This window comes from Microcaecilia unicolor, chromosome 1 (assembly GCF_901765095.1).
Source record: "Microcaecilia unicolor chromosome 1, aMicUni1.1, whole genome shotgun sequence".
In the NCBI taxonomy this organism is placed as follows: Eukaryota; Metazoa; Chordata; class Amphibia; order Gymnophiona; family Siphonopidae; genus Microcaecilia; species Microcaecilia unicolor.
In genome coordinates, this window is record NC_044031.1 from 622,043,625 (window position 1) to 622,066,821 (window position 23,197).

The window sequence follows — 23,197 nt, forward strand, 5'->3', positions numbered from 1 at the left end:
TGATGAGTAACTGATTTGATTGTGAAATATTAATGTTTTATTATAAACACTTTATGCTGTGTTGTGATTACACTCCTTCTTGACTATAAATTTCTTTGGTGAGGACTTTGGCCTGAGTAAGAGTGTGCTGGTATACTCTGTCTTACAAACCCTCCCAGGAGATCAGAGCTACTAAGTTACTTTCTTCCAGGAGACACTGTAATCCAACTGTGGATTTCTGTCCCTCCCATCCTCTTGCATTATGGGACCTGCAGAACTGGGGACTGCAAATCCCACATTGCTGTGGGATGTAAGTTCAAAACTGGGACCGGCCCAAGTGTGTGCATTGGAGCTGGATATGTTGGTGACTGTGAAGCATCTGTCAGGGTAAGAGAGAGCATCCGTGTACCTTGCTCTGAAAGTAGTGCTTTTGTTCCTCAGCGTAAGCCCCATAAGTTTGTCCCAGTTGATAATCAGCTCATGGCAGTCAGCGTTTTTTTACATGATAACCGCTACAGGCAGAATTAGCCCTGGATATTCAGTTCCGGGCCATGTCTGGACAGTAGAATTGCTTATCGCTTAGCCTTTAGAGCTTAGGTAAAACTTATGTTTTTTAACAGCATAACAATAGTAAAATAACCAAGAATAAACATAAATACAATAAATGAGGTAAACTTGAAAACAGTAAATTGAAACATAATAATAGAACCACCATGAAATAGTATAAAAAATGTACACATTTAACAGCACTGGAATTCAAACACTAGATACATAATACAATATTATCTTAATACTAATGATACACCTAATAAGCGTGCATTACAGCAGTCAACTAACATAGATATGATGCTAAAGATTTTCTACAATATGGCTTAACATATAGCCGAGGGGCCAAGGACAGATATGTGATGGAAACAAGATGCGTAGCACAGAGTCAGTTGAGATAATTTGATGGTTAGTTAAAGTCAAGGCAAGCTCGTTGTATAGTTAAGCAAGCGATATGGAACTGATCTAAGTCACAGTGTGTGTTGCAAGCTAGTCCAGGTGCAGAATGAGTGTATAGTCAGTCACCCTGTGTATTAAAGGCTTGGGAGAAGAGCCAGGCTTTCACCTGCTTCCTGAAGTAGAGATAGTGCCTTATTCAGGTCCCAATCTGTATTTGGCTGGGACCCACATAACATTAAAGTGGTATTGATCCCTCCCTCCCACTGTGCCCTCCCCTACTGAGATAATATCCTCCCTCCTCACCTCCCCAACAGGTAAGACCCTCCCCCATTCCAGCCTCCTCCTGCTCCATACTTCTTCCCAAAACATTCCCAACACACACGCTCAGGATAGCCCCCCCTACCCGAAGTCCCTGGTGGTCCAGTGGGGTAAAGGGGGAAGGAGAGAACCCCAATTGCTCCAGCCCTTGCAGCTGCCTATAGAAAATGGCTGCTGCTACGTCTAGTGGCAGCCTCGTGGTACTTCAGTTGAATGGGTATTCTGGTCTGATCAGGGGGTGGGAGAGGGAGAAAGGAGGGATTGGAAGGGGAAGCCGTGTACTTCAGGGGGTGGGAGATTGGGAGGGGGATCAGAAAGAGGGCTGTGTACTTCCGGAGGGGTGTGGCACCATATTTAGCCAGGACCCAGAAGTTAACCGGGCATATTCAGACTGGTGCTCAGTTAACTACCCTGCATAAAGCCTGTCCTAACTTTATGCAGTTGTTCAGCCAGTTAGCGGTCTGAAAATCGTTGCTAACCAGCTAAGCTTCTGCTGTGCCCTAACTCTACCCCGGACCACCCCTAAACTATCTGGTTTCGCCATGAGTGGCTAGAGGGCATATTCAGTGGCACTGTCTGGTTAAGTCACTTAACCCTCCATTGTCCCAGGTACCAAAACTTAGATTATGAGCCCTCTAGGGTCAGAGAAAGTAGCTGCATATAATATGTACAGTGCTGCATAAGTCTAATAGCGCTATAGAAATGATTAGTAGTAGTAGTAACAGAGCAGAGTCAAGCATTTGGGGTTCAGAAATCCACATCACTTATTAATAATAGCAGTAATAATAATAGAGTTAAATTAAACCTGGCTGTAGTGGCTGTGACATAATACTACTTATCATTTTTGTTGCATTATTGGATTTACACAGCTGTGCAGTGGCGATAAGTAAAAGGTTACAATATGTCTGGGGTACCTGAGGCAATGGGAGATAGTGACTTGGCCCAGGTCATGATGGAGGCTGGAGGACTCATGTGGACTGGTCAGGAGAGAGACTTCAGTTTAAAGAATCTGCTGATCCAGAAAAATAGCCTGAGGTTTGGCTAGAGCCGAGGAATGCTGGAGTGCATAGGGAGAACCATGCTTCTACACAAGAAGTGATCCCTTCCTCTGCACAGGAAATGATCTCTGCCTCTACAAAGGTCATTGTTGAGGCCACAACTGGAATAGAAGGCGATTGAAGCTGAATCTGCTACCAAAATTTGCTGCTTGGTTTCAGTTGATATCAAAACCAAAAGCTTCCCCCCCCCCCCCCGCCCAGAAGACAGCAGAGCCCCCTGAGATTCCCCTCCCCACCTCCACATTCACAAACTCTGTCCTCAGAGTCAGATATAGAAAGGAAAGGAAGACAGGAGAGGAAAGAAGAAATTAAAACGAGACCATGTGAAAGAACATAAATAAAGACCGGAGCCACTAAAATGGTCAGTGTTCTTCGTAATACAGCATATGGGGATAGACTTAGAGATCTCAATATATATACTTTAGAAGAAAGGCAGGGGAGGGGGAGATATGATAGATATGTTCAGATACCTCTGTGGCATAAATTTACAGGAGGAAAGTCTCTTTCAACTGAAATGAAGCTCTGGAATGAGGGGACATAGGATGAGGGTGAAAGAGGACAGACTCCAGAGTAATCTAAGAAAATACTTCTTTACGGAAAGAGTGTAGATGTGTGGAATGTCTTCCCAGCAAAGGTGGTGAAGACGAGATCTGTATCTTAATTCAAAAAAGCATGGGAGAAGTACAGAGGAAGGGAGAGTAGAGAGTAGTAGTTAGTATGGATGGGCTGACTGGATAGGCTATATGGTCTTTATCTGCAATCTGTAAAATAAAATACCCAGACTACAAAAGAAGAAAATTAAAAATTGTATTTTCAATGTTTATGGTTTGGATTGTGCCAGGTTTGGGAAATGCTCACTGCTCTGCTTTTGTATTTTGTAAAGGGAAAGGAAGAAATGTCTAGCTGTTTCTCTTTTTCCATTAGTGCATGACTCATAGTCTGGCTCTCTGTGTTTCCGTTTCAGTTTTTGTTTGTTTGAATATTTCTGTTTTTAATTTGTTTCCATGTTCATTCTTTGTGGCCAAGGTAAAGGGGTTTGCAGCAGTCCAGCTTGTTCTCGGTTCTGGTAGGAGGTTCACCCATGTTCTAGCATGTTTGGTAACAAACTTGTTGCTGTTTCAGTCCTGGCAGCTAGTACTGTTTTGGTATGGAAGATTTGTTATATACCTTCTGAGTATCTTATGTAGATGTTGTTTGGTTTATTTATTTATTTATTTATTTATTATTGGTTTATTTAAATTATTTCTAATTCTCTTATCCTCAATACTTGGCAGGGTACAGTAAAATATAAGAAATAATGCATCAAGTAATACATTTAAATAACAGATTAAAAAAACAAATCACACCAAGACATCATAACAGTGTTATCACAATATAAAATCAGACCGCAATAATGACAAGCATCCCTATCAAATAACATTCACATCACATACCAACACTGATTAAATAATTCTGCCCTTATTAAAGTAGCATCAGACACTGAATTAGTTTTTTGGATGCTAAGGAATTAAGACAAAGATCCTATCTCTGCACCCAATTAATGGAGGAGTTTTGTAAATGCAATGGATGTTTTCCAGAACTGGATTTGCAGGGTTTATATTGAGATTGTGTCCCATCATGCATAGACCCTATACTTCACTCCTGCACAGGGGTACGTGCAATGCTTAATGTTTATCCTGGCTGTTTGGCACTTTCTGGTTGGGTGCTTTTCTATCCCAAGATGTTTGTGTTCTGTCCTCTGACAGCCTTGCACTAGTTTATAATGTGACCCTAAAATGTGTTTAATGCCTTTACTGTCATTCTCACTTCTAAGGATCTTCATTGCTGCAGTTCCTACTGCAAAGATACGTGAGCAATGCATTGTGTGTAATGTAGTTCACAGGCAATCCAGCCACACTTGTCTGTCTGTATAAGAACTGTTACCATTGGTTTGTGCGGCTGCCCAGACCTCCTCTCTTTCTCAGCCAAGCTTGGCTCCTTTGTCTACCTGCTATCATTTCCTGGTCATTCTTACTATCGCTGTCCTGAGAGATCAGCCAGGTACGACCTTTCTCTCCAATCAAGGGCTGTCCTCTGGGACCACCCTTGCCACCTGGTGGCAGGCTCTGTCCCCATTGGTCTTTACCTCCTCCTCCCCTCCCTCTCTCTCTCTCTCTCCATGAGGCATTCTCCATCTTGCTTCAGACAGCACTCGTCCTGCTAAATCTCATTGGAACGAACTTGGTTTTTTATCTTGAATATATCTTCCTAATGAGATATTGCACTCTCCAGTCACCCAGCTCTGAGATACTTCTACCTGTTCGACTATTCTTTCACCTCTGCAATAAAGCTGCCTCTCCTCAGATTTCTACCTCCAACCACTGATATAGCTCTCAGAATTACGGAGTCTCTGTGCCCTGGGGCAACACTTCTGAACATCTGACTATGAGTAAATTATCTGAATTTAATCAATAAAGGAAACTTCAGAAAAGAAAGAGACTTCAGGTGTGTTCTGGTGTGCCAAGGTTATACTTCAAGATATTGAGACTTCACAGTTAACAAGTCTTGAGAGGCTTGACAGTTTGACATGACAAAGTAAACAATGTAAAGATGATTGTGCCTTGGGAGGTATTCAGTATTCACTAGGTGCATGACAGGAGGAGAGGCAACCTGAAAAAAGTACAGGGGGCCCATCTATAAAGTTTGCCCAAGGCTGTTTGCATGGTTAAAGCGGCCATGGGGACACAGATTAATAGACTGTAACAGGGAGAGAACCTGAGAGAGGCGACATAGATGCCACATAGGAAGAGAGGCACAGAGACTAGGAGAACACTAGGGGAGGGTTTGTATGGGTCTGAGAGAGACAGGGCTCAGAGGAAGGGATCAGCAGTGAAGGGAAGAGTCAAGAAAGAATGAGAAGAGGAAAGAGACTTGAGAGGGAAGAAAGTGGCAGTAGGGAGTGGAATGATGAGGGAAGGTGACAAGCTATGGCGAGACAGGCTGTGGACAGAGAGAAAGATGCACAAGAATTGACAGCGGTCTCAGCAGTTACTCCAACTGTAGATATGTAAGCTCATTATTCTAAGAAAAAAGTAGAGGATGTGAGATTGGAGATTGAAAGTAAATCATATGATTTTGTTGAATATGAGCAAATTGTCTATAGTATGGTGACTGTGAAGCAGTAGAGATTGAAATGTGTAGCTGACAGATATTGTCCCAGGAAACAACAGCACAAACGATCTGCAAACTCCAAAAGTGATGGCACAAACAAAGCAGACCAAAAAAAATCAAACCAAATATTTATTAGGATAGTATAAATTCAAACAACGTTGTATGCAGAGACTCTGTGTGTTTCTCAAGCTGACGCTGCCATCTTCAGGATATTTTAGTCATACCATAGTGGCAGTATTTTCCGTTGCCATCATTTAGAGCCCCTGACACTGCCCTGATGTGGGTGAAACACAGCCTATGTCGGGCAGTTTGAATTTGTGCTAGCCCAATAAATATTTCGTTTAACTTTTTTGTGCTGATGATATTGATCTGAATTTTTACCTGTTTCAGAGACAGAAGTTAGAAAACTTTTGTTGAAATATAAAAGGTCCCATTGCCAACTTGATGTTTGTCCAGTTTATCTATTGAAGAATCTATCAGAGAATTATATGAAAATTGGATTGAGATGGGTTATGAACTCCTTGGTAAATGGTGTATTTCCAGAACAACTGGGAAAAATTATTCTTACACTTATACCAAAGAATCAGAATGGTGACTTAGGTGCAGCAGTTAACTATCAGGTCTGTGGCTTCAACTCCATTTTATGCAAAGATATTAGAAGGCATTGTAGCAACTCAACTTACAGATTGTTTAGAACATTTTGGTTTGTTATATTTGAATCAGTCGGGGTTTAGAAAGAGCTGTAGTTCAGAAATTGCTGGGTCCATTAATTGGTGAATTTAAGAACTATTTGAGTTTGGTGATGGTAATGCAGTATGACCTATCCAGGGTATTTAATGCGGTGGATCATCAGATTCTCCTAGAACTTTTGAGTTCTTTTGGAATTGGAGGCCATGTGCTGGATTGGCTGAGGGGTGTAGGTTTTATAGTGTGTGGATGCAAAAAGAGAGATCTGATGAGTGGCAGGTGGTTAGTGGTGTCCCTCAAGGGTCACCCCTTTTGCCTGCACTGTTTAATGTGTTGATGTCTACATTGGGTTTTTTCATGGAAGGAAAAGGTATTAAGTGGTTTTCTTATGCGGATGATACCACATTGTACTTTTCATTTATTAAGGATAAAGACAATATTAATTTTAATATTAGTCAAAGAATTGGGCTAGTGGAAATTTTGGCAACTTTATTCTTTCTGCACATTTGCTATACTGTCTTGAATGATGTACAGAGCTAAGCAGTGTCTTCATCTCAAATTAAATAAAGCAAAACAAAGTTTTTAGTGGTAATGTAACCCTGTGGGTTAAATTATGAATAATTTACCTGGGGTCTCTAGGCTGCCCGTTGGCATTGGTGGCCAGTGGAGATGTCCACGGTGGCTCTGGAGGCAGTTTGGGGTCTCTGGAGGGGAGTCACACTATCCGCAACTTCTCCCAACACGAGCATGCATGGGTTTTCACGAATGCATGATAGTGCTACTGGGCCAGCACTAGGCCCTAAGTGAAGCTGGGACCTAGATTTTAGAGTTGCCCCGGCAGGGTTCCATAAATCGCAGTGTTTTCCTGCTACCGCAGAGGGTCCAAGACCCAGACCAGTGGTGGAGATCGAGTGAGGACCATTCTGGGGACCAGTTAAGGGGTCTGGTGGCCCAAGAAATTGTTTATTTTTAAAATGTGTGTATGTATGTGTGTGTGCAGGAGGGGGGGTGGGCCAGGGCTTAAAGGATTGATTTTTGTTGAAATATAATGGAAGTTATGGATTCCTGACAACTTCTTCTTTAGGTGGGCTAGTACTCTGAAGATTTTGGGGAAAAAATCATTTTTGTGGTCAGACCAGAAGGTTTTAATTTGGGCCAGTTCTGAGCTTTAAAGTTGGTGTTTTTGAGCAGGCTTCACTCCGGGGTGTGCATGGGGCAATGCAGAATTTTATTAAGAATGGACTTCTCCTGGTTTTATGGGGGTTTTGACAGTTATTTATGACAAAAATATGTGAACGTCCTTAAATCTGTGTTAAAATGTATGAAAAAAGAATAGTATGTGTGGTTCGATATCAGGCACTAATGATTATAGGACATTTTAAGCAAATTTCATAGTAATTTCTGTGGTATTTTTTTATTAAAAATTCAACTTTTGTATTCTCTATGGAGAAATTCTCTTTCAAAATGAAGATTGTGGAAAGTTCAGTTAGGGTCCATGCTTCAAAACATTCTGTGATCTGAGACCTGATTGGCTAGCAGAGGCTGTTGATGCCATCAGAGTCACTGTCTCCCTTAGCAACAGCTTGCCTGGGAGTGGGGAGAGGCAGTGTTGCCAGGTGGGCGGTTTTACCGCCCAATTGGGCGGTTTTCCGCGACCCGCCGCGGGAAATTTTTGCCCGCGGCGGGTTGCGGTTTTTTGGGCTGGTTTTTGTGCTTCGGGCGGTTTTTTCGGCCGCGGGGGGGCGGGGTTAGTGACGTTTTTGGGTGGGGTTAATGACGTTTTGGGCGGGGTTAGTGACGTGGGAGGCGGGGCCGATGACGTGGGAGGCGGGGCCGATGACGGGGAGGCGGGGCCGATGACGGGGAGGCGGGGCCGATGACGTAAGAGGCGGGGCCGATGACGGGGAGGCGGGGCCGGTGACGTGGGAGGCGGGGCCGGTGACGGCGGGGGCGGGGTTTATGACGGCGGGGGCGGGGGTGATGACGCGGGGGTGGGGGTGTCAGGGGCGGGGTTTGTGTTTGGGCGGTTTTTGGGCTGTTTTTTGGGCTCCAGTGGGCTGGAAAAAAATTTTCCACCTGGCAACCCTGGGGAGAGGGGCTGAAAGCAATGAAGAGTGCGAACATTTGTGAGAGAGCTCTGACTGTGTGATAGATTTCTGAGCCAAAAAGTGTTTGAAAGTTGGTGTTTTCTTCAAATGTGTTTAAGTACTGAGTGAAGGTAAAGTGAGCTGGAAGTGAAAGGTGTGGGATTTGTTCAAGAAAAATCTGAAAACTGATTTCTTATTACTTGTATGCTGTTTGAAAGTTTTGTAATTAAGACTGAGGGAGAGAAACCAATTGTGTGACTGTGTGAAACAGGTTTATTTAAAAGATTAGCCCCAGTTAAGTCCCAAGGGAAACTGGTCTACAAGGCTTAAGGTTGGGCCTGAAGTAAAACAACTGGTGTGCTATGCATGATTTGCTAGCGTGACAGTGTTGGAGGTTGCACCCTTATGGAGAGACCAAGTTGTTTATTTTCTCAGCTAGAAAGCCCCAGTAATCTCTATGCATCAGCTAGGGCTGTTCCTGATGTTAGACAGGAAAGTCTTTTTTTTTTTACTAAGTGTGAGGCAGTAGGTTCTAAAGCTGGAAGAAAAGAACCTGAGCTCCAACTGTCAAGCAAGGTGAAGAAAAGAAGCACAAGGAGATACCAAAATTAAGATTTCTGCTCCTCCATATACGGCAAAGGAAAGGACATTGAGAAGTCACTTAAATTTAGTCAAACTTACCTTTTCTAGAGACTGGTTCTGGGTGTCTGCAGCTGAAAAACAAAATAAATCACAAAGGAGAGATCACGTGATGCTGTGAGCAGGACATGTTATGGTAACCTGAGCTGTTCAGTTCCCCCCCCCCCCCCCATATCACCCCATATCTTCGGAGCATATCCTTCAAAACTATATCAACTGAATGTGTGGAGATTCTATGAACAAGTTTTTGGCTAAATCTAGCAACAAGATGGCAGCAAAACCTCTGAGAAAAGGTACTGATAGAGGGAAATCAGGGGAAGACAAGATAGTGGATCCATCCCCTGCCTTTCCTTGGCCATCAGGTGAAGTGCTTATGGGTGAGATCATGGACTCCTAGTACACACACTGGATTCTAAATTTACTCGCCTCTCGGAGCAGATTTTGAGTATGCAACAACACTCGTACTGAAGAATTAGAGGTTCATATGTCAGACCTCAAAGACATTGTGAAACACAAGGAATAAGAGTTCGAGTCCCTGATGCGCCTTGTTCGCCAGCAATTGGAAAAACTTGAAGATCTTGAAAACAGAGCACAGAAAGAGAACCTGCGCATTACGGAGGGAGAACCTGTGCTTTATTGGATTTCCAGAGACAATTTCAGATTCGGTGGTCTTGGATAGTTTGACAAAAAGGTTATCAGACATTTCCTCAAGTGGCTTCAGTATGTAAGATCCAACTTGAGATTGCCCATCGTGTAGGCCGTAAGCACGAGGGAGAGCACAGAACTTGTCCTATTGTAGCACACTTTCATCTTTATCCTCAGAAAGAAGGCATCCTATGCCACTATAAACACAAAAGAGAAGATATTGCATTTGAGGACCTACCGATTAAAAGTTTCAAAGATTATTCTGTAGGTTTCTTGGAGAAACGCAAAGTATTCACCCTGCTGTGTGCAAAACTATGCGAATGCAATATCCATTTTATGCTGATCTACCCAATCATTTAAAAAATCTATTCTGGAGGTCAGTGGTCAGTCTTCAACGCCAAACAAGTAGCAGAATGGATCAACCAATTGGCAGCTAATACTTGAGAAGCAGAATTGGGGACATTACTATGGTTTAGCAATTTGAAAGTACTTAGCTACAGCCTAGGTATCTGCACACAAACTCAACAGTTTCACTTCGTTTTGGTTAGTTTTATATCGACAGATTGAGCCTGGTACATATGGACAATTATTATGCTCAACAGATTTGTTTTATGATGTTGTTGTGGTTTACTTGGGGTGAGTGGGAGGGGGATGCAGCTGAGCACTGGCCATGTGACTAGCACCTTTCCCTTACAATGTTCGGGGGAGATTTGTTATATAGCTTCTTTAGGGTGGAAGTTGTGGGGTTTGGGGGGGTTTGGGGGAGAGATTTTATGGATGGGGGGTTATAGTGTCTCGACTGTCTCTAAAAGGTTTACTTTGGGTTTGTGTTCTTTTGGACTTACTGTGCTTGAAAGTCATGCTCCTTGGGTGAGGGCTGGGAACCCGGGGATTGAGATTCAGATTGGGTACTGATATCATATATTGGATAGCCCTTGGTGTCAACGTTCTAAACTAAAGCTCCCATCTTGGAATGTATCTGGCATTACCTCCATGATAAAACGGAGTAAAATATTAACACACTTAAAACGTCAAGGGGTGAATATATCATGTTAACAAGAGACAAAATTAACAGTCCAGGAACACCAGAACTAGAGAGGGAGTGAGTGGGCGAAGTGTTTTAGTCTTCTACTAATCATAGAAAGGGGGGCGTAGTGGTCCTTTCTAATAAAAACTGGCATGGCATGATTCAATTCGTAAAGAAAGATCTCTATGGACGTTTTGTGTTGCTCAGGGGTAAATGGCAGGAACAGGGTTTTTATCTTTTAACAGTTTATGCCCTGATCACCTATGAACATGCTTTTTTCAAATCTCTAGTGCAGTTAGGCCTACAAGACCCATCTTTGCCTTTGGTAATGGTGGGAGATTTTAACCAAGTAATGGACCCACAACTTGATCGGTCCCAGGGTGAAGTAGATTTGGGCCCCTCTAAGGGTTTACCTTTTCTTTGCTCCTCAGTGATGCTGGTGGATCCCTGGCGAGCTCTAAATCCAGGGGTCAGAGATTACATGCACTTGTCAAGAGCACACAGAACAATATCTCGCATTGATTATAATTTTGTCTCTGAATCTTTCTTTTCTCAGGATATTGAAGCAGACATTGGTCCCTTGGTGGTCTCTGACCACAATATGATTTGGCTAGAATTGGAAACTGACCTTGGCAAAGTGAGAAATAGTTTGTGGCATTTTCTTTCATACTTGTACACTAATGAGGAGTTTCGAACTTATCTTTGTGCTAAAGTGGCAGATTTTGTAACTAATAATAAACAGCACAAAGAGGATGTTTTATTGTTCTGGGAAACATTCAAAGAATCTTTGATCACAACGCAAGTGGCCTTAAATTCTCCACGAACGGGCTCTGAAAGTGATGTAATATTGGAAATACAAGTTGCGCATTTGGTTTGCTATTCTCTATACATCTTACAAAATTTTACAGGCAAAAAATTCAACAGGAATTAGAGAGAATTAAAAGTCTTTACTCATCCACCAGCACAGCATCAGATATCAGTTTCAAGTTATAACAAAATCTAATACGTTTGAGAACGAAAGAAAGAGTTTCTACGAAGGGAGGAGAGCACCCCTTCAGGAAAAACAGACCATTTCCAAACATGCCTAGTTTTCCAGTTTCTTTGTCTGCAGCGTGGTTTTATAGGCTGTGGTGAGCATCCAGCTCTCCTCTACCCTGGACCAATTATTTGTGTTGCATACATGCTGGAGACTTGTAATAGGGTCTTTCATATGTGCTGGAAGCTTGCAATTGGTGTCCTTGCCATATTTCTTCTCAGTAAATTACTTTTGTAACAGGATATACCAGGTATCTGAGTTGCCTTAGCAATGGTGACCAGCCAGAAATTCCTTTTGTGGTTGATAGGAAAAGAGAGATGGGGGATGGGAAATAGTGCAGCAATACCAGAAGTAGAACTTTATAGCTTATAGCTAAAAATTACAGACAAAGTTTTACAGATTCAGGAATAAGCCGGGGACATTGTTGGTGCATTTAACTAAAGTAGGGCAGGGCTCTCTTCATATTGTGATACTCAAATCCCCTGAGAGACACTTGACTACTAAAACAACTGAAATAGCGGAGCTCTTTTACCGCCACTTTAGTGTCATGTATACAACAGAGGATAATGAAGGGTTGCCATTTATAGCTGATTACTTGGCTGATTCTGGTTTGCTGCAACTCTCCCGAGAAGCTATTTTGCAACTTAATGCACCATGCACCATTATGGGATGGCGAAGGGAGAAAGCGCTGCCAAGGTAGGCCGAGGGAGACAGAAGAAAATGCCGGGGGGGGGGGGGGGAGGCAATATTTTAAAATTACTGTGTAAGGGTGGGGTTGGGAACAGCCCACCCAGGTTAATGCGGGGCCCGCCCAAAATGGCAGGTCTGGCTACGCTGCTGCGAGGAAAGCTTTCTGAAAATCTAGATACATTACATCAACTGGCTCATTTTTATCTGTATGTTTGTTCACACCTTCAAAGAAATGAAGCAAATTGGTGAGGTAAGACTTCTCTTGGCTGAACCCGTGCTATGTCCCATTAAACCATATCTGTCTAAGTGTTCTGTAATTTTATTCTTTATAATAGTTTCCACTATTTTGCCTGGTACTGACGTCAGGCTTACCGGTCTATAATTTCCCAAATCACCCCTGGAAGCCTAAAGTGCCTAATATAAACTCAGGCTGAATTAAGGAGTAGTTGCTGCCCCTGTCAGTGGCAACTGTGAAGGTGAGAGAGCTTAGGGTGGGTAAGGGGAGCCCAGCCAGAAAGCAGGAACCAGGACAGGGGAAGCCTGTTCAAGGTCAGGTTGCAGCTCAAGGAGTGCAGCACTGAAAGAAGGACAGCCTAAAGGGTCTCTACCTGAGGGAAGTGGATTGTGATCAGGGAATTCAGGAGCAGCCTTGGATTATTATCAGCCTCTGGGAGGGGTAAAGAACAGCTGGTGTTGTAGAAGAAGATCAAGCTTAAGCAAAGGAATTGAGGTTGTAAAACACAAACTTGAATGGACAGGAGGAGTTACCTTTATAGGGTTTTTAAAAGTTTAGATAATTTCCTTAAAGAAAAGTTCATAAGCCATTATTACGATGGACTTGGGGAAAATCCACTGCTTATTTCTAGGATAAGCAGCATAGAATGTATTATATTGGTTTGGGTTCTTGCCAGGTACTTGTAGCCTGGATTGGCCACTGTTGGAAACAGGATTCAGGGCTTGATGGATCTTCAGACTGTCCCAGTATGGCAATGCTTATGTTCTTATGTGAGCCCAAAAGAGTAGCACAGTAGCAGTAGGAAGAGGTGATGGAAGATAATGGGAGAAGTATGGGTGGCAAGGAGTGCATTATGTCTCAAATGAAGTGTGTTTTCTGCGTTAGTTTCCTGTTTCCCTTCCAGCTGTGTTATTAAATCCTGGCTCTCCTCCTCACTCCCAGGCCTTGGGAGCAATGTTAGGCTGCTCAATGAGCTTCAGGGTTTGGGGCTAAAAATAGGGCTGAATCTATCTGTTCTTGGGGTCCCCATGCAGAATGGCAGACCTCTTCTCAGGTAGTTCTCAGGAAGGCAAGTTCTTCCAAGGGTTACCACCAGATATTTTCAGATTCAGAATTCGGCATTCAGGCTCTCTCTCCCTTTGGACTAACCATTGCCCCAGTTATCTGTCGGTCAAGAGGTAGTAAATTCATGTGTTTGGCAATTTAGGTCCAAGTCAGCACAGGAGAGTTCAACAGGAGCCAGGGTCATGCAGGTGTGGATTCCAAAAAGTTCAGTCCTTCCTTGTTTCTGGAGCATAAGGGAGCATCAGGGGTGTAGTCATGGGTGGGCCTGGATGGGCCCAGGCCCACCCACTTTCCCTCCAGGCCTGCCTAACCAACGTCCGCCCCACCCCGGGTGTCAGCAGGTGGGGGGTGCTCCGCTAGCGCCGCAGTCCCCACCTGCCTACCAGCTCTGTCGACGGACGACGGACGACCCTCTTCTGCCACCCGGTACTCAGCCTTAAAAAAAAAAAACGGTGAAGCGCCTCGCGTCTGCTCTGCTCTGCTGTAAAGCAAGCAAATCGGCTCGTCGCGTCGGCCCTTCAATCACTGTGTCCCGCCCTTGTGGAAATAAGAAGTTACATCAGAGGGCGGGACACAGTGATTGAAGGGCCGACGTGATGAGTCGATTTGCCTGCTTTACAGCAGAGCAGACGCGAGGCACTTCACCGGTTGTTGTACAGACCGTATAAGTCTGCCCAGCACTATCCCCGCCGCCCAACCACCAGCCCCGGCACAGACCGTATAAGTCTGCCCAGCACTAGTCCCGCCTCCCAACCACCAGCTCTGCCACCCATTCTAGGCTAAGCTCCTGAGGATCCCTTCCTTCTGCACAGGATTCCTTTATGTTTATCCCATGCATGTTTGAATTCCGTTACCGTTTTCATCTCCACCACCTCCCTCAGGAGGGCATTTCAAGCATCCACCACCCTCTCCATGAAAAAATACTTCCTGACATTCTTCTTGAGTCTGCCCCCCTTCAATCTCATTTCATGCCCTCTCGTTCTACCGTCTTCCCATCTCCGGAAAAGGTTTGTTTGCGGATTAATACCTTTCAAATATTTGAACGTCTATATCATATCATCCCTGTTTCTTCTTTCCTCCAGAGTATACATGTTCAGGTCCGCAAGTCTCTCCTCATACGTCTTGTAAATCTAGGCACCAGCTAGCTCATCACGGGTCAGGGGCACCCGAGACCGGGGCCACAAAGATTATCCAATCCAAGAACTTTCTTGGTCACATAAACTGAGCTGGCGCAGGCGGGACTGGATAAAATCTGGTAGGCCTTAGGATATTAAGCCGGGGCTCTTACTCTGTACACACACTGCACACTCTTCTCTGTTAGTTCAGGAAAACAAGTAGATTCCCACTCTCATGCAAAGAAAGACTCCAGTCCAGGTTTTTTATGCAAACAAAAAGGAACTTTACTGTATCTCTCAGCAACAGGCAGTTCAAAATCCTTTCAGAGTTAGATCAAATCAATTTGTAATCCAACTTTGTATCAGATGCAAACAATAAGTCCAGAGCCAAACTCAGGAATATGGTATAAATCCTCTATTTCAATTTGTAGATCCTACAGTATGTACAGATTTACAACTCCTCCTGTCCATTTACTCATCCCTTCTGGGTGAAACAACCTAGGGCTGTGCCTGCAGCACTGGTGGAACAAGTAGTCTCCACTATGGATCAGACCTCCCTGACTGTCCACCTCTCCCAAAAGATGTACCTCTCCAGGCTACCACCTTTGGCTCCAAACAGGCTGTTTCCTGTTCCTGCTTCCAGGCTGGGATCCCCTACTTCCCACCTGGAGCACTCCTCCACCTCACGGTCAATACTTTACTGGCAGAAACCTTTCTCTTTGGTCAGCCTTAGTTTCCTGAACCCATCCAGGACCCCCCCCCCCCCATCTTCTCAAGGATCTCAGCAGGGGTAGAGGCAACCATAGACCTCCTGCAATCCCCAACAGCATAATTTATTAACTCTAAACTCCTCCCCTACTGTTATTCAACATTTCACCAGGAACATTTCTCTCAACACTTTCCCACAAACACTCCCCTTGGAGCTGGGTTTAACAATCTCTCTCCATTACTAGTACCAACAAACTTCCCTCCCCCCAGTGGTTCTAGGGAAGGGTATCTCATCAAATAATAATCCCCTTATAATGGGGGATTACAGGTGCTTAGACGGCAACTCCAGTAGATGGGAAGGAAGGTCAGTTCTGGGTATACTTCTATGATCTGTGTCCTGACAAATGATCAGGACAGATCAAGTATGTGTATTTTATTTTTATATCGCTTTATATCATGTTCTCTGAGTGTATCTCAGAGGGAGAGGGGAAGACATCTTTTTTTTTTTTTGTTACATTTGTACCCCGCACTTTTTCCCACTCATGGCAGGCTCAATGCGGCAGGCAATGGAGGGTTAAGTGACTTGCCCAGAGTAGCGGTTAGGAGCCAAAGGCAATAGTGAAAAGGTGATCTCTGGGGTTTCCAGGTGGAGGGCGAGAAGCACCACATTCAGCAGTGTCCCTGGGTGGGGGCTGATAACAACTGATCTGCCAGGGCTGGGGATGTGCAGGCAGCAGAACAGTTTGCATTGATTTCGAGGATCGGGGGGTGGATTGCAGGGAAATATCAGCCCATGGGATATCAAATTATACCAACATCAAAGCGCAATTATTTATTTAAGAAATGCCAGCCTTGTATTCAGATGCTAATTTACCTTAGAGCCACAAATAGCTGCAGTTCAACTGAGTCAAAAATATTCCAGCATGCACAACAATTCAAATTAGGAAAATTGTCTGATCTACAGCCAGTGCACCACATCAAGTATATTCTCAGAGCAGGAGCCTGGTAGACTTTGAGTCTAGAGCGGGGTCTGTGGCCAGTGAAAGCAGAAGCGCCATTTTCCTATTGTTTTTCAGTCACTCTCGCCTTCTCTTTGTAATTCTCTACCCCTCATGCCTACACACAGTCTCTATTTCCCTCTCATAACCTGCAGTCTCTCTCTGTTCTCTGCTTCTTCCCTTCTCCCCTCATGCCCAGCAGTTTCTCTGTTTCCACCCCCTCACGCCCAGCAGTCTCGCGCTCTCTTTCAGTACTACTACTATTTTACATTTCTGTAGCATTACTAGACGTATGCAGTACTGTACACAAAACATACAAAGTCACTGCTCGACAGAGCTTACAATCTATTCGAGATAGACAAACAGGAAAAATAAGGGATTAGGGCATTATTTACTATGGGAATGATTAAAACAAACATGGGTACTGAACTGGTGAATAGGGGCTTAAGTCAGTGGTTCCCAAACCTGGTCCTGGAGGCACCTCAGCTAGTCAGGTTTTCAGGATATCCACAAGGAATATTCATAAGACAGATTTGCATGCAGTGGAGGCAGTGCATGCAAATATCCCTCATGAATACTCGTTGCAACATAGTAAATTATCACTTAACACTATTTGAATCTTTATTACAACCTTCAAAATTATTTGAATAATTAGTATAATAAATAAAATATCTGACTACATTCATTGTGGATATCCTGAAAACTTGATTGTGGATATCCTGAAAACTTGATTGGCTGGGGTGCCTCCGGTTTGGGAACCACTGAGTTAAGTGCTAAAAGCAGCCTCAAAAAAGAGGGCATTTAGTCTAGATTTAAATAGAGGCTAGAGACAGAGCAAGATGTACCAACTCAGGAAGTCTATTCCAGGCATATGGCTCAGTGAGATAAAAGAACGGTCTGGAGTTGGCAGTGGAGGAGAAGGGTACAGATAAGAGTGACTTACTAGATGAACAGAAGTCCAGAGGAGGCGTGTGGGGAAAGATAAGAAAGGAGCTGCAGCATAATTGCACTTGTAAGTCAGTAAAAGGAGTTTGAACTCTATATGGGAAGCAGATAGGGAGCCAATAAAGAGGTCTTTTTACTAAGGCACGCTAAATGACAAGGTGACCAGAAAGTGAAGGGGGGGGAGGGGTTGGAGGAAAGAGTTCAATGTGGCAAAGAGACAGCAATGGTTGGAACCAAAAGATTTTGTCAAATGGGTGTAGTAATCCTGTTTTGCAGGTGCAATAAAGTAGACTGAAAGGAGGTCAGCAGGAATTTGAAATGTCTGAAGTCAGCATGGGCAAGGGATTTTAGCCAAAGGCGCTCAGCAGAGTAGGCACAGAAATGTAGGTAGCGGACTCTGGAGGTGGTTTGATACATCTTACAAAATGAGACATGGGTGGAGCTAGTGTGTCCAGAGGAGAGAATAGTATTATAGGAAGAGATGACCTCAATGACAGACTTGGATAACAGAATGGGCAAAAAGAGAGGTAAAACAGTGGTGGAGGGAGTGTGTGGGTCAATAGCCTGAAGATTCCTAAAAGTGTTAGTTGCCATTGGACAAGACTGATGGAGAGGATGATCAGATGATGATCAATGAGGGGAAGAACCAAGATGGAGAAATTAAAGAGTAAGCAGTTGGAGAATAAAGCCAAGATCAAGACGGCCACGTTGATGAGTAAGGGTAGTGAAGCATAGCTAGAGATTGAATGAGGAGGTTAAAGCAAGAAACTTGGAGGCATAAGAATGAGAGGGGTCATTAGCATGGATGTTAAAGTTCCCAAGAATAAGGGAAGGGAAGGATGGTTCAAGAAAGAAGGAATGCCAGGAGTCAAAGTCAGTGCAAAAGGAAGAGAGGGACTTAAGGAAGTCTATAAATGATCGCACCCCAGAGAGCTGGTGGAATGAATAGGCAGATGGAGTGGACTTCAAAGGAAGAAAAGCAGTGAGAGTAAGGCGGAAGAAGAGGTTGATATCTACAAGAAGAAGGGAGTAGCTCTATACCATCACCGTGGCCAAACAAGCAAGGTGTTTGAGAGATGCAGAGTCTTCCGCGAAAAACCTAGTCTCAGTTAGAGCAAGAAGATGGAGAGTATGAGAGATAAAGAGATCATGAATGTAGGCAAGCTTGTTGGAGACAGAGAAAGGAAAGGAATAAAAATAAGATTGGAGACATTGTGGATTGATCTGCACAGATAGGAGTGACAGTTGATTTGGAAGGCCAGGATTGGGATTGGTATTCCCAGCAGGGAGCAAGAGATTAAAGAAAGTAGGAGAGTTGTGATGATAAAGATGAGATGAGCTCGGATGGACTGGAGATGGTTGAATGAAAGAAAATATTAAAACTTGAGATAAAATGGATAGTGAGATGATGAAAACAGAAAATAGGCAATGTATCTACTGGTTTTGCAGATGGGGAAATAAGATTGGGAAAGGCTAGTATCAGGAAGAGAAAGTGTACAGGGAAAAGAAGAAGGGAAGATATTAACCTGTGGAGATAGAATGTGATGTGCACCACCTGGCAGGCAGCTAGTGGGAGCCCTGGATAGCAGAAGCATAGGCTGCAGTGGATTGGGTTGCACCCGAGAGTCACCTTGGAAGTCACCTTGGAGGACACTTGGAGGAAAATGCAGATGGGTTGCAAACCTCCCCAGCATCTGGAATGCTGCTAGTGGGAGCCCTGGGTAGCAGAAGCAGAAGCCTGAGGGAATCAGGATGTATGTGGGAGTCACTCCAGAGGATACTGCCACACCCAGCAGTCTCTTGCCGATCCCTCCCCATGCTCAGTAATCTTTTTCTCTCATTTCTCTTATGCACAGCAATCTCTCTTTCTCTCTCACAGTTTCCCTTCATATTGAGCAGTCTTGCTCTTAATTGCTCCCCCCCCCCCCCCGCCTAGCAGTCTGTTTTTCCTCACACTCAACCGTCTGTCTCTCTATTCCCTCTCATGCCCAGCTCTCTCTCTCTCTCTCTCTCTCTCTCCCATTTCTCCAATTACTGGTAATCTCTTTCATTTTTCTCCTCATGCCCAGCAGTCTCAGCAGTACAGGTCCATCTTCCCCACACTGAATTTTAAAGACAGGCTACTGCACTCCAGCAGAGAAGCTGGACAATAAGACACCACATAGCAGACTCTGAGGGGCATTTTCGAAAGAAACGTCTAAGTTGGGATTTGGACTTCTTTGTAAAACGTCCAAATCCGGAGGTGGGGAAAAGCATATTTTTGAAAAAAGATGGACATCCATCTTTCATTTCGAAAATACCAAGGACGTCCTTAGATTTGGACGTCTTTGAGTTTCAGCGATTTTCGAAACCAAAGATGTCCAAGTCAAAAACATCCAAATGCAAGCCCTTTGGACATGGGAGGAGCCAGCATTTCTAGTGCATTGGTCCCCCTGACATGCCAGGACAGCAGTTGGGCACCCTAAGGGGCACTGCAGTGGACTTCATAAAATGCTGCAAGGTACATAGCTCCATTACCTTGTGTGCTGAGCCCCCCAAAACCAACTACTCCCAGCTGTACATTACTACCATAGCCCTTACAGGTGAAGGGGGGCACCTATATGTGGGTTTTTGGAGGGCTCGCTGTTTCCTCCACAAATGTAACAGGTAGGGGGGTATGGGCCTGGGTTCGCCTGACTGAAGTGCACTGCACCCAGTAAAACTGCTCCAGGGACTTTCTATATGCTGCCTTACATAAATACGGTATAACAGGCCACTTTCTATCTATGGTCCAGGTTCTTTATGCATCACCACGAGCCAAGATTATGGCTAATGGTCTCCGTTCAGATGCTTTTCCCATAGCATGGGAAATCAGGCAGGGTTGCCCTCTCTTACTTCTGCTGTTTATTCTTTGGATCTTCAGACTTGAGAAATTCACTCCAACCCAGAAATAGAAGGAATTAGGTTGGGTGCCCAGACCTTTAAAGCGGCAGATTTGTAGACGATCTTCTTGTCCATATCGTTAGCCCACAGAGGACGTTGGCCTCCCTACTGGAACCCTTTCAGGAGTATGGTGACTACAGAAGCATGGCCAGGTTGAGGGTGCGGGGAGAGCAGAGAGTGGACTGCCGATGGCACCGCCACTTATTTTAAGCTCAACAGATCGTGTGAAATATAGGCGTTGCACTCCCCTGGTGACCCACCTAGCTATGTCTCTGGACGACTACATGTGCTTTAATTTAAATCTTCAGAAGTCGGAGGTTTTGCCATCTTCACCCGCCTTGAAGCAACAATAGGAAAGAGTTTCTTTTGCCATGGGTGCAACTATCTTTCAGATACCTCGGTATTCAGTTATCGATCTCAACCTAGGAGCTTTATGTTCTTAAGGTAGCAAAATTGATTGCTGCTTCGGAATGCCAATTAACTCAATGGATGGAACTGACACTTTCTTTAATGGGTAGAATTAGTCTAATTCGAATGGTTATTTTCCCTCGCTGGCTATATGTGTTGCAAACTTTGCTGCTGTGGCTGCTGCAGAAGGACCTGAGAAGATTCAATTCATTATTTTCTAAATTTTTCTGGGTACAGAGAAAATCTAAATTAAAATATACCTTTTTGTTGGGGTATTGGAGCCAGAAGGGGCTTTGGTTCACCAAATATACAGCGATACAGTTACGCTTGCCTATTGTGATATCTCAAAGATTGGCTTTATGACACTGAAAGTTATACCCTGCTGACACTGGAGAGAGCTTATTGTGCCCCTTTTTCACCCCTTTTCACTTTTTCAGACCCAATTAGGAAATGACTTAACTTCTAGTATCTTGTTACGCCCATTAAGAGAGGCATGGGCATACTTAACTTTCCAACTGGAAGGCTCTCCCTCTACTACAGAACTACTCCATATTAGAGGGAATGTAGAGTTTATACCAGGTCTACACAATACAGCCTTTATAGCTTGGGAAAATGCAGGCATTATTTTCCTGGAACAGATCATTGCGGGAGAGAATTCCATTCTTCCCCTGGACACCCTTCAGCTACTGGTGGGAGAGTGTTGGGGGAATAGATTTGCATATTGCCAACTGAAATACTGTAATACACTTCTTAGATTGGAGATCTTTTAACCTTCGTATTGGTAAGAAATTTCATGATATCGCGGAGGAGGAGGTCTCAGTCTCGGGCATTCACAAAGCACTTGTTAAATTGAAGGGACCTAAAGATTTAAGTGAAGTCAAGCTTAGATGGGAGGGGGGATCTAGGTCAATATTTGGCAAACTGGGAGCTCTAGGCTAACATAGAAGGAATCCCTGTACTTACTTCAAATGCAGCTTTGAGAGAATGCTACTTCCGCACTTTATAAAAAGCATATTTCACCCAGGTACAATTATATGTCAAGTTATACACGGTCCCCCTTGTGTGAAAGATGTTCAGTTTTGGATAATACTTTATTTCGTGCTTTCAGGGTCTGGACCAGCGTTCCTTCTAAGGTGTGCGCGTGAATGATCGCTCATACAAATCGGGAGCGTCGCTCACTTAAGATCAATGTGCGCTTACTTCAGAGGGATGCGGGAACAACATTTTTTAACACCCTGTGGAAACAGCCAAAAGTTTTGTATCCGCAGTAAAATCCTTTCCTCCCTTCCCGTCTTCCTCCTTGCAGGTCTCACTTACAGGATCCTGCAGCTGGCAGTGATTCACAGTAAGAGACTGTCTCCATGGCCTTCCTCCTGCCGTGTTCTGCTCTCTATTGCAACTTCCTGTTTAGTGTCAAACAGAAAGCTGCCGTAGAGAGAGTGGGTCGCAGGCGCAGCAGAAGGAAAGCCACGGAGATGGCCTTTGACAGTCTGACTGAATCACTGCTGGCTGCAGGAACCCAAGAAGGTTGGATAAAAACAGGAGACAAGCTGCTGCATCCATGTTGTCGTTCTTTATTGGTAGTAGCATTTTTATTTAATCTCACTTATATTTTTAAACATGCCGGCTTGTGCAGCATATGGATGTACACAGAGAAAGTGTAATAAAGGAATAACTTTTCATAGGTAGAGTAGTAATTTGTTATAAATCGTAATCAGTGTGACATTTGGATATTACTGAATTCTATTATTCTGTATCACTGTATTTCCAGTTTTGACACAGTCCACATCATCACAAGGACAAAATATAAGAAAACCAGTTGACTGTATTAGGGGCTTATAGCCCATTTAAACAAATGAGAGATCTTCATGAAAGAAATATTTATTTTTATTATTCTGACTTTTGAAAACCACTTGTCCCTGAAACATACTCAAAACAGAATTTATACAAAAGAGATGAGGTGAAGATGTGATTCCATGTGCCCCAATGAAAGGAGAGTTTAATTTTACTTCCAGTCTTTATAACACCAGGCTTCCCCAAGGCAGATTACAACAACAGTTAAGATGAACCCATCAGTAAACAGGATATCCTCACTGAAATTTGGCCATGTATTACTGTTAGTGATATTCAGTTTTTATTTCATGATATTTATATCTGCATATGGGAAGCTTTCAAATAAATTAAAAAGCTGTTGAATAAGTTTAAAAAAAAACTTTTGGCCTTCAACTTTAAGGCACTGCCTATCCAACTGGAACAGCTTTTGACTTTTTACAGATGGACCACACAGCTAGCTCGGGGTGGGGCTGCTCTTCTTTGGCTCTCGGCCTGTTTTCAGCGCTCACTCAAAAAAATACATTTCCATGTAACAGGTCCATCCTTAGAAAGAACACTGGTCTGGACCACCATTGTGCAGTACATCTGGTTTGATAGGTAAAGTCCCTGCTGGTTTTCCCGGTCAATCTGCTGGACAAGCCAGGCACCAACAGAGGCAATAATAGAGGAGATACTCTTCTTATGTGTAAATTATGTCTGTTGGCCTG

The 23,197-nt window shown here is 43.8% G+C and overlaps 1 protein-coding gene across 4 annotated transcripts in view; it reads left to right on the top strand.

Annotated features, from left to right (window-relative positions):
- The window catches only part of NRBP2 (nuclear receptor binding protein 2), a 247,184-nt gene that overhangs the window by 48,856 nt on the left and 175,131 nt on the right, over positions 1 to 23,197 (top strand). The gene's annotated exons all lie outside the window — the stretch shown is intronic.